Source organism: Hippoglossus hippoglossus, chromosome 3 (assembly GCF_009819705.1).
Source record: "Hippoglossus hippoglossus isolate fHipHip1 chromosome 3, fHipHip1.pri, whole genome shotgun sequence".
NCBI classification, from domain to species: domain Eukaryota; kingdom Metazoa; phylum Chordata; class Actinopteri; order Pleuronectiformes; family Pleuronectidae; genus Hippoglossus; species Hippoglossus hippoglossus.
Window position 1 is genome coordinate 30,154,811 of NC_047153.1, and position 12,482 is coordinate 30,167,292.

Sequence of the window (12,482 nt, forward strand, 5' to 3'; positions counted from 1 at the left end):
GGGGCCTGGTCCTATCCTGAAATAAGTGCTGGGGGCATTGATGAGACGACTACTGAGTGGAGAGAGACTTGCCTGTAAGGAATTTGCATGATTGGCTGAAAGGTGACACCATTGTCATGAACTGGCATTATGAAGTAAAAGTTGACATGGAAAGTAGAAGTTACAGACAAATGACCATGTCTTGCTGATAAGGGCATTGTGTTAGCAATCCTGAAGCACAGTAACACTTCATGTGGTTTAGCTTAGATTTTGTGTATATTCTAGAAGATTATTGAACTTGACAGGCCGACAAAAAAACAAACAGATAGATATTCACCATGTACCTGTCATAAGTGTATTATATTTTTTTCTTGACAGTGTGGACAGAGCTTTTATATGGATATTAGGAGAAGCTGCAGCTGACAGAACGATTTATGAATAAAATGGTGTAGATAAAGAGGTGTTATGCACTTATTTTTCTTTCTCTTCGTTTATTTTTCAATCACTATCATATTCATCATTTTCTGACATATCCTGTGTTTGTATATTCTGTGATTGTCTTGTCATTCGTCAATGTTTTATTCAAGCTCAGTATTTGTACAATCCTGCCAACATCCTCGCAAATATGCAAGTTTCCAAAGAATCGCGGAATAAGGAATACCCCCTCCAAAACTGTCACACGCGCAGTGGGCGTGTCTTTCCTCCGGCTGGAGTAAATAGAGGCGGCGCAGCACCGTGCGCTCCGGACACGCCGCCTCTCAGCGCTCTGACACCGGCTGCCACATGAGCAGCGCTCCGCTCCATCTCTGCACCGCTCCGAGCTGCACGTCTCCCGGGCTCCACGATTAGACACGGATTATACGACACAGGTCGGTGGGTCGCTGATGACTCTTTTAACATCTTTTCAGGGGAGACAGCATGTGTGTGTGTGTGTGTGTGTGTGTGTGTTGATGTTGTGGTGCATCCAGAGAGGCTACTTCGGGGCATGGTTTTGTGGCTGCGAGCTACAGGTGTGCTGGGAAAGCTCCGTGGGTAAATGCAGTCTGTGCGGGTAACGCGTGCCGCCCGGGGGGAAGCGCACTTTACGGGCATGTCACAGCAGACGGTCCCGGTCCGAGCTGGACTGTTTAACGTCCTGCCACGACTTCAGGGGCAAAAGTAAGTGGACTCCCGGTCAGTGCGCGCTCTCACCGTCCTCTCGCCGTGCGTGCAGCCAGACACTGAAATGCCAAAATAAGCCCATGACAACAAATAAAGTGTCCATGACGATAGGGTGGCAGTGCTGCTATGATTTGGTTTTACCTCAAGATGCTGCCAGAACACTGCTTGTTATTCTCGGGCAGAGATAAGACACATTTACAGGCGCACGGAGCTCAATCACCACTTGAGCGTGAGAGGTTGTTATCTTCAGACAACGATGGGAGAATTCCCGAGGAAAACACATGTTGAGATGTGCGTGTGCTCCAGGTGTCCCCAGATCAGCGGTCAGTTAGCGCAGAGCAGCGGGCTGCAGGTTGTCCTCCGCTGCGCTCTGTTCAGCGGTGGTTCGGCTGACATTCGCCTCCAGAGGAAACAAGTGCACTGGGCTCTCCAGTCTACTTCCAACAGGTCAGTGGACCGTTTCCCTCCCTAACGTGTGCACGGACGCTGTTTATCACCTGTGTAGTCTGTGCAGATCGGTGTAGCCAGAATTTTATAAATACTGAGGTGAAGTGTCCTAAGTCCCTCATTGCACCCCATCCCTAAACCTTTTGTTAGAATAGAGATTCATTTTAGATATTAGATCATTGTGCACCCCCTCAGTGGCAGAAATGTAAATCCAGTGGTGATATTGGCCGATTTATATTTTTAGATTTGCACAGTCAAATTGAGCCAATTTCACCATGAAAAACGCTCAATATTGATTTGTATTTCTCTAATTTGAAGATAACTCCTTACATTTAAATTGTAGCTGCATTAGACTAGGTGTTTCAGGTAGTTATAATATACACAGTATTAATGTTTAATTTAGTTCCATGCAAGTCCTCTGTGCCACTTTAAAGTAAAATATAAATGTCATACTAATGTCTGAAAAAGATTTGCACAATATTAAGCAGCCTCCATGTCTGTATTACTCACTGTGGTGTTCTGACAATGATTGTTACAGTTCTTTGGTTGTGGCGCTTTTTAAACATACTCCTTATGTCTTCATTTGCAATGGAACTCAACCATGGTTAAGGCAGCTGTTTGGTGACTGTGTGCTCGTGATTGGAAATTGTGGGGATTAAGTGGAATCTGTGGCTGACTGCTTTCTCCCCATGCTCCCTTAACACCTTTAGTGTCCCCCAGAGAGGATGAGGAGGAGAGTAGGGCTGTAACAAAGCACAAGAGCAGGCTGGGGATGAGTGGCAGTGACGATAATGATGAAGAGGAGGAGGAAGAGGAGGATGGCATTGTTTTGGAGCAGAATTGTGTCTGAGGGACCTGCCCCGTAAAAAAACAAAAGTTACGCAACCAGTTGACACCAAAATAAGACTCAGCACTCGAAATAACAGGGTTGTCAGTGTGAGTTGTCAGAGGCTTTTGATGATGAAAACAGAGAATAATGGAGGTGTGGAAAATCTTGAAAATTAACCAGCTGAGAGAGAGCTGCCTCCCAGGGTGTGAAGCTGGAGTGGAGATTACCAAGGGGCTGTGTAGTGGCATTTCATTTCATCTACAGCTGACTTGCAAATGTACAAGCTGCTGCAAGAACTGTTTTGTATGTGTGTGTGTGACTGTTACACTGTGTGTGTGTGTGTGTGTGTGTGTGTGTGTGTGTGTGTGTGTGTGTGTGTGCGTGTGTGTGCGTGTGTGTGTGCGTGTGCAAGTCAGCGTCTGAGAGATTCCTTTCCTTATAATAGGTTTGCATCACATATGAATCTGCACCTGCTCTGATGTGTCTGATCTGCTGCAACTGGTCTGAGTTCAGCTGCTGTACAGACTCCGTCTTAAGAAGGACTGCAACATTTCACTACTTTAAAAACAAAGCTGACCTGCCATCGCTGTGAGCAATGTATCAACTGCATCTCAGAAATAAGGATTATAACAGACAGTTATGAAGGAAACATAAGTGTGACTGTACTAATTTCGATTAATATAATGAAGAAATTAGGTAAATTCACTTATCAGGCAAGTTACAAATATATTGACACTGAACATATCAGAGCTCAGACAAGATATCCTTCCCCTAAACTTAACCAAAGTACTTTTGTTGCTTATACCACTAACTGTACTCTGGATGTGGACAATCTGTGACAGTTTGAATACCCATCTACCCAAACTACCTCACATTTATAAATAAGTGTTTAATCTATGAAATTGCCTCAACCTAAATGCAGTCTTCCCTTCACACGTCATCTGGCTGATCTGTCACGAAGACAACTGTGGGACATAAAGAAACATTCACACATGATCTTACAGTCCTTTGTGGCCAAAGTAGTGTAGATTTAAAGTGATAATGTGTGTGTGTGTGTGTGTGTGTGTGTGTGTGTGTGTGTGCGCTCTGGATACAGATTGATAGAACTACATGATCCAGTTTAATCCAGTGTATGAAACATTCGTTTCTCTAAACACTGATGGTAATAGACATCCCAAACCCACCGCAAGTTATTGTGGAGGCCACAACATTTTGTGTTTCGGAATCTTTTTCATTTGGCACGAGCAAAGCTGCAGTTGAATTAATTTGAATGCATTTGCTACTAATTGAGACCTGATGTTAGGCTGTTAGAGATGCATCGTGAGCATGTCTGGCAGGAATGGAGCACAACGAGAGTTGTTGCTGAACCTGAAATAGTGTCTGAAGACAACCTGGGACTGCAGTTACACGCAGTTGTATTCCTGCAAGAAGGAAGGAAGGCTACCTGAAAATATCAGTAAACTAATTCTGCCCAAACTTCAGCTCAAACTATGGCATGAGTGAGAAGCCGTTGTGAATCCCCCTGAGTGCTGGCTGCACAGGACGTGGTTCTGCTTCTTGTTTGTATGGAATGAGAACTGTGTAGTTACTATGAGCTCTGAAGATTACAATGGTGCAACCTGTAAAAATGCTTAATCTTCAAAATCATCTTTTACATAAACAGTAATCAAGTGACAATGTCCAAGAATTTCCCCCAAAAGAAAATACTCACATAACATATGCATGCGTTTGCATAGGCATGCAATATAACACTTTGAGACCACATGAAGACATTGTTGTTTAGTTATTAGTGAAGGAAATAACTTTTTTCTTTCTAATTACTACATATAGTAAAGAAAGTATTCACATATATATAATCTGGCAACAACTTTAATGCATTTGATTAAGTCAAGACTTCTAAGGAACCTCTACACTTTCTAAAATCCAAAGACATCCTGAACCCTTTGGCCTCTCCCGTGTCATGTCTTGAAATCATTCCTTTTGCAATGTGAGGAACGTAACACTCTGGGCACAGAAATAAACCTCTGCTTTCCAGTACAGGCTGGAGTTTCCACACACACATCCACACATACAGTCAAAGGGAAGAACTATCAGAGAGCTGCCACTGTGCATGATTGGGCCGGCAGCCAAAGGCCACAGTTTACTTGAGGAAATCATCAGTTCTCTTGCTTCATTTGAAAGAGGGAAATTTCTTTTCCCTCCAGTCAGGCCTGTCGTCTGCTCTCTGCTCTGGAGAATCATAGATCCATATTTGTAGATGAGGTTGCACAGATGGAATCTAGAAATCTTTTTTCATTAATATCTTTGACCCCTTAATGAGCTGTGAAATTGTTTAGAGCTCTTGCTTTCCTGCCTGAACTTGCATCCCTGCAACAGAAGTGGCAAGACCTAACTTCACCCCACAAAAATGTTCTTAATTGATGAAATAAAATAGCCATGACAGGCCTGCGTGGATAACTGGGTGTAAATAGATTCCAGGCCCAGCCCTGGCACCTCAACACACAGCTGCTCACGCTTTGTGTGCAAGTCTGTTATTTTTGTCGACTGATGGGATCCACAAAAAAACCCCAGACAGACCTCCACCTCTACCTGCATGTCCACACGCTACCGCAGCAGCTTAAACTTTAACCACAGCAGCTGCCTAAAATCTGACATTAAAGTCACACAATGCAGCCACATGGTCCAGGCCGTGTTTGGTTTGGATCCCAAGAGTCTAATTTAGATCAAAGCACTGAGAAGCGGGGTGTAGTGTGGCATACACCCAAAGGAATTCTTGTTTACCCACATTTTGGTTGGCAGGAACTGGATTTACCACCTTTGCAGGCAAAGAAAAGACCCCTGACAGATATAAATAGCACACATGTTGTCAGCACATTGCTAAATGGACAAAAGCTGACATGTAAATGCAGCTTATATTTTTAGGTATGTTTGTTCTATACTGTCTTTGTCATAAACTAGGCTGGGTTAGTTAATGCACAGTAAATGAGTTTGACCTACTGTGTGCGTGTGTGTGTGTGTGTGTGTGTGTGTGTGTGTTTAGGACTCTTGTTATTGAGGGTGCCATATTTCCCTCAATCAATGACATCAAACTTTATTTGTGTTGTAGTTATTCCAAAACAAAATTTGTTTGGATCCAACCTTTGTGAATCCAAGCTCATGCACCTACTAAGCCTACAGGCTGTGAGTCTGATACTCAATAGTCAGACATTCAATGAGTGAGGAGTACATTTTTCAGGGGGGAAATTGTTAATTAAGTTCTGAAAAAAAATCTTTACTTCCAACACTTATGAAGCTGTTGTAGCTTCAGGTGTGAGTGTGAAGCTGCTGCAGGGCCTTTATGCAACTGGCCAAGAATGTCTCAGAAGTGATTAGTAGTTTTTAAGCGGAATCAGAGCAGGCACGAAGCTGTCAACAGAGATAAAGGAGCATGTCTGTTCTCTCCAAACAGCAGATCTCAACACGATACCACTGCACTGACCCTGTATTAATGCCTAACACACACACACACGCACACGCACACACACACACACACACACACACACACACACACACACACACACACACACACACACACACACACAGTGTTGAACGCTTGTAGATTGAGGGGTATGGAATATTTTTTGTCTGCTGTAGAAAACTCTCCCCACATCATCCTTGAGCGTGAATACAAAAAAATCTTGAGTTTGACTGTCACTGCTAAATTGGGTTCAATTTATCCAAATCATAGAAAAACACATTTTCTTTCTAACCTCTGATGGAACTGCTTTTATCCCGGTTTGATCCCTCACCTCCTCCCATCCACATGTTGTTGTTAAATCCTTGGGCAGGACTCCAAACCTCAAATCATTCCCCACGGTCAGGCCGGCACCTTGCACGATAGCGCACGGCCATCACTGTGTGAGTGTGCATGTGAATTCAGCTATTTATGTACCACAAGAGGTAAGTGAAAACAACTGAACTGCTAAACATTGATCTGAGCCTTAAACCATTTTCATGCCTGTTATGTTCTTTGTTTTTGCTTTACATGCTGTATTTACTGTCTCGTTATTTGGTTTGCTACAGTGGAAAATAACATGGAGACAGCATTTTGGCATTTTTAACACTATCAGACACTACAACTACCCAGTGAAACTGTTGAGGTGGAGCAGCAGCTCCTCTAGGCAGGGTGAGGCAAGTTTTACTGCAGTTTTTACACTCACCACGGAAGTTGTTAAATAAAATCTCATCCTCACCTTCATCACACTGCTACACACACACACACACACACACACACACACACACACACACACACACACACACACACACACACACACACACACACGTAGGGAACCTGGGGTCATAGCACAGCTGGTGAGCTGCATATTCCTGCTTAAGTTCTAAATAATGTATAAGAGTAGTGATCCAAACAAGCATCCTCACAATGACCTCGACGTGACTGCAGTCAGCTCAGAACAGATGATGATATGTATGATGTTATTTTGCATTAACTTATCATTATGTAGTAAATGTTGATTGTACAATGTAGTGGGCTATTGCATAACAACACCATTAATAAATAGATTGCCTCTCTTTCACTTGGAAGACTTGAAAGAAAGAAAAAAGATGATACCACTTCTGTTTTCCCCGGTAGCATAAATGAGGGATTACTGTGGGCATTTTACCAGGTAGAAGAAAATCAGCCGTGTTGTCGGAGGTAATGAAGGGGAAGAGGGAGAGCGTAATAGAAAGTGAGATAAAACAAAAATGAACTTTGGATGGGTCTGACTTGGAGAGAGCTCTCAGGCTCAGAATTTACATTCAGTTTGCATTATGTCACCTGCTTACTTCTAAGAAAGTAGGGGTTTGCTCTGCCTTCATCACAGCACTGAGAACAGAAAGAGACCTACAGTAATACCACTTGGAAACACTTTAAAATAAGTTCACTAGTTACAAGACATTCCCTGATGTTACTCAAATGCTATATTCTTTTACACTGGCAGGTGTACATCTTTACTAGGAGATAAACCTTAACTAAAAGGATTTTTTACACTTCAGTTCTTCAGTTAATTCATAACATTTATGGGCCAGTCCATTAAAACTGTCTCAGACACTTTAAGCGGTATTCCAGTGAGTTTACAACACCTGCTAAAGTCTAGAGACAGATTTTTTAAAGGATTGTAATGAATGCAGGAGCAGACATTTTCTCTCAGGTATGGGTCACGTTTAGAAAAAACTGCATCCTACATTTCCCACAATGCAACTTCTTTTGTGAGCCTCTCTGTCTGGTATTACCCACATCTTTCATACTCCACATGTTAAACAGGCTTTCTATTACACATTTGTAGTTTAAATAACCTTGGTCATCATGACACCATCAGGGTAATTTTTCCTCCTTTCAGAGATACAGTAGCTATTATACACGTGTTTTTACAGACCGAGCAATACTCACAGTGACAGGTAAAGCAAGCCAGTTGAATAAAATAAGTTGGGTGCTCCTTATAGAATGACAACATTTACAAAAACTGCTTTCATTCACAAAATCAAACAGAAAACAAGTGGCCTGTGGTTAAAGTTACCACAAGTCAGACCTCTGGGACTTCAGTGGAAGCCGCTGTGGTGGGTGTAAAAAATATAACTGGAATGTGGGCTTGTTAAAACACTTAAATTGCCAGATAGCTGCTGAAGTTATGTATGATTAAGTCAATGTTAAACTGCTTTCATACTCTCACTACCAGTATAATTATCTCCGGTCCAAAAATACATATCAGGGGAAGGCAGGCAGGACAGGGCTTACTGGAGCTACAGCATCCAGGAAGGATGACTGACAACCAGCAGGCAGATAAGAGATGATCATCAACTGCAGATTCACATGTTTCATTCAACACGCAGCACAACGGACACCCTACCATTACACAGCATGTCCAACCTTTGTATCAATGGATGAATATTAAAAAGAAGGTGCTGCCCATTGGGAGTGTGCGGTATGACATGCTATCTTGCATCCAGATGAGTGTGTGTGTGAGAGAGAGAAACTGACAAAGACATTTCTCTGCATTCTGAAAAGAATCCCTGTGGAAGGACTACAGGTTTGACAGCAGCTCATGGGCAGCACAGAAGAAACCTGTGAGAGAAAGAGAGAGAGACATGAATAAAAATTAGGAGAAAGAAATGCCATAAAATGGATGGAAATCCCAATGTCACTTTGCACATGTCAGATCAGAAAGCTGCAGAACTACAGCTGATACCAAGCTGCTGTCATATACATTCACATCCCTGCATCTCACATTGAAGTTATTCTACCACTCACATTTGTCTCATATTCCTCTCAAGTACATAAATGAGGATTTTTGCATGAACAATGGATCATATGTCGATAGAATGGGTCTCCAGTTACAGTGATGTCTCTGAGGATTAACAGCCGTTACCATGATTCATGATCCATATTGTTGTTTGTACCAATGATTCAATTTGTTGTTGATGATGGAGTGTAAGAGAACATTTTGAGAATGACGTTGAATCATTACAAGAATAAAGCTGCAATATTATGAGGATAAAGTCGTACATTTAAAAGAAGGAAGTTGTAGTATTATGATAATGGAGTCATAATTTTAGGCTACATGTCATGTTAGAGGGGCTGACATCACAAGATTAGCTCGTCGGCTGTGTTAAAATGAGGGATGTGGAGAATCTTATTGATTATACTTAGTAGTATGGGTTTCACAAAAAACTAAATACTTTTGGCTAATCAGCACCATAATAACACATGTATCTGGACTTTGAAAAGATTGTGTAAGAAAGTGAAACTATTCGGAAGAAAGAACCATACAGACTTTTTGTAGGAGGAAATGTATTACTGAAGAATTATTAATTTTTTTCATTCTCGTCTTGTACTTTATTTGTCTTTAAATTACGTTACGACTATTATTCTTTTAAATTGTTTCTCTTTCTACATTCAAGAGACCGAAAACCTGGTTTGTGAGAACACTGTGATCTTGTCCTTTGATTTTTGACTACCAAAAAACTAATCAGTCAATCTGGAAGTCCAAGTGACCATTTGTGCCAAATCTGAAGACATTCCCTCAAGCCAACCATGTTCAAAGGGGCCAGAAAGTGTTTTGGGAGTTCACTAGACATTTGACCTCCAAATTCTAATCAGTTCATCCTCACGGTTCCAGTGAATGTTTGTGCAAAATTCCCTCTGGGCCTTCCGGAGATATTGTGTTCACATGGCAAAGTGCTTCAGACACTAGCGTATGGCACTGTTTGACTTACAGGTGTCACAGAGCCAATGCAATGAGCACATAGCAGTGCAAAAGTGCAAAAATACCCTTTTTAGTCTATTTACACTATCATCCAGAGACACAGGAAGCAGTTAATAGCTGCTCCAAGAGTGAAAATGATTATTGATTTGGACAGACAGACAAGCAAACTCATCATCTAACTAATACTGCCTCTCTCTCTCCCTCTCCCCCCCCCCCCCCCCCCCCCCCCCCCCCCCCCCCCCCCCCCCCCCCCCCCCCCCCCCCCCCCCCCCCCCCCCCCCCCCCCCCCCCCCCCCCCCCCCCCCCTCTCTCCTCTCTCTCCTCGCTCTCTCTCTCTCTCCTCTCTCTCTCTCTCACACACACACACACACATACTCAATGGTGTTATTTTGGTGAACCTCATGTTCCCTGCTCAAATACCCCCTTTCTCTGCATGTGGTTGCAGGAAATACCACGTCTGCTGTCACTTTACCCTTGATTATTCAGCATCTCCTTAACCAAAAGCATACAAGCACAGCACGTGCATACACACGCTACAAATGTGGGATAATGATGCTTGCCAGTCTAAATAGATCTTGGCACATTAGAAGCAAGGACACCTAATATGCCGGACTGTGTATGTGTGTGAGTGTGTACTCATGTTTGTTGCCTCTTTTAGGTTGAATGTGTTGTCTGACATCCTGGTTAAGGTCAGGGGTCAGATGTGAATCATGGTTGGGTAATGGTTAGGCATGAATTGGTTAAGGCTAAGTTTACAGATAAGGTTATGGTTAGGCTTCAATTAATGGAAATCAATGCAAAGTCCTACTAATGATAGCTGCTCAAACCTGTGTGTGTGTGTGTGTGTGTGTGTGTGTGTGTGTGTGTGTGTGTGTGTGTGTGTGTGTGTGTGTGTGTGTGTGTGTGTGTGTGTGTGTGTGTGTCCTCCTAGGGTGAAAGGGACAATGGTTTGAGTGCAGTTAAAAAAAAACCACATACTCTTTGCTGTTAGTTTTCTATTGGATTGTGTTTTGCTTCTCACAGGCACAGCCTCAGCACAAATAGCAGGATTGTTGTTGAAGCGTTGCTTTGAAGTGACGCCTCAAAACACACGTTGACAGATCAACATTTTTAAAGTGTTTATTACTAAAATGGTTTTGCAACAAGTCTCTGTAGACTCAGGGTGAGGGCATTTGCATTTGTCGATAGACAGTATGATGTCGCTTACATTTGACAGTAATCCATTGAAGTGAGAAGAGCATACGATTTTCTTTTCAAGTCCCTGTAGTGGATTGTAATTATCTTCTTTTTGTCTGATGGAGATATTTCCTCATTCGAAAGCCAATAGACAGCCATAGGATAATGGTCAACTCAGTGACAAGGTGCTGCCACTACTTCTCTACAAAAGGTTTTTGTCAATAAACTGATGGAGGCAAATGGAGGCCTCTACTCAGCCAGCCCATAATTCATCTGATGCCAAATCAATGGCTTTAATGAGGTGTATGCAGGTTGGCATTCATGGATATGTGTGCAAATTAATTGTGTGCATTTGTGTGTTGATAGTATTATAGAAGCTGGCTGCAACCCTGTTGTGTGTAAGAACTGAGACGGTGTGTATAAACAAGTTTGTCAGATACTTGGATGGAGGATGGAGGATGAAACTAATTCTCCATGTCATAGCCCATGGGTTCCAAAAGGATGAGACACAGAAAATGAAGTTATTAGAAATTATAGTAACCATTGCATTATTGTTCTCGTGTGCACTAAAGTGTGTGTGTGTATGTGTGTGTGTTAGTACATTGTGTGTGCAGCCTCTGCCTGCCTGATAACTGAAATCTCATTTTCCTACATGCCACTGTTCTGTTTGATAATGTTAATAGTCTTTTCTTTTTATTTATTTCTCGAAGGCTACATAGCCACTGTTGTTTTATAAGTTCAAATATTTTTATAAAGGAGTGTGTGTTGAAGTAAATGGGATTTATTGTTTAGTTTTTTGCCGTGGTATTGAATTGGGTATAGAGAATTGTGGAAATTCCATGGTATCAATATCAACACAACATTGTTGTTATCGTGACATCCCTAGTGTACAAACACGACAAAAAATAAAGCTAATTCTGTTTCTGTTAATAATACAACATAGTTTGATTATGTTTCTACCTTCTTAAGTGGCATTGATATGTTGAATGGTAAAATGTCAAATGTTTTTTTTGTAATTTTTTTTTCATTCACCCATTCACACAAATATTCATACAGTAAATCTCTATCACACATCACTCATACACTGCTGGAACAGCTGTCAGGGCCAATGTGGGGTTCACTACCTTGCCCAGCACACAGAATGGGGGAGACTGGGATCGACTGTTAGCTGACTTTAAATGACCACAGTGTCAAATGGCAGCCAGGGCCTTGATAAACTAAGGCCTGTTTTTAAACCATGCATATTTATTTTTGATCCCTAGTTTCTAATTATGAAAAATATTTTTGTTAGGCAACTCCCTGTTTTGTGATTTGCTCAAGTTTTAATTTGTATTAATGGAATCTTGTTGATCTTGATTATTAAGTATATTGTACATTTCCATCCCTCTATCCATCCATTATTTCCCCTTACCTGACGTTGGGTCGCGGTGACAACAGCATAGGTGGGTTTTCCAGACATCCCTCTCCCCAACACTTCCCGCAACACTTTCATATTCCTCCTGGGGTTCTCAGGGTGTTCTTAGGCCAGATGGGATATGTAATCCCACTAGTGAGTTCTAGGTCAACCCTGGGGACTCCTCTTACTTGGGCATGCCCGGAAAACCTCCAATAGAGGGCACCCAGGAGGCAACCTGATCATATGTCAGAAC

At 42.1% G+C, this 12,482-nt stretch overlaps 1 protein-coding gene across 3 annotated transcripts in view; it reads left to right on the forward strand.

The window, feature by feature from the left end:
* The first annotated feature begins 552 nt into the window (after window positions 1–552).
* The window catches only part of cemip (cell migration inducing hyaluronidase 1), a 154,827-nt gene continuing 142,897 nt past the window's right edge, over window positions 553–12,482 (forward strand). Inside the window, exons 1-2 of one of the 3 annotated variants that reach the window (XM_034581648.1) lie at window positions 1,514–1,587; window positions 5,769–5,771. The gene's annotated coding sequence lies outside the window, so the exon portion shown is untranslated. Of the gene's footprint in view, window positions 849–1,468; window positions 1,588–5,768; window positions 5,772–12,482 lie in introns of those variants that run through there. The other 2 variants (XM_034581646.1, XM_034581647.1) reach the window with 2 other exon arrangements.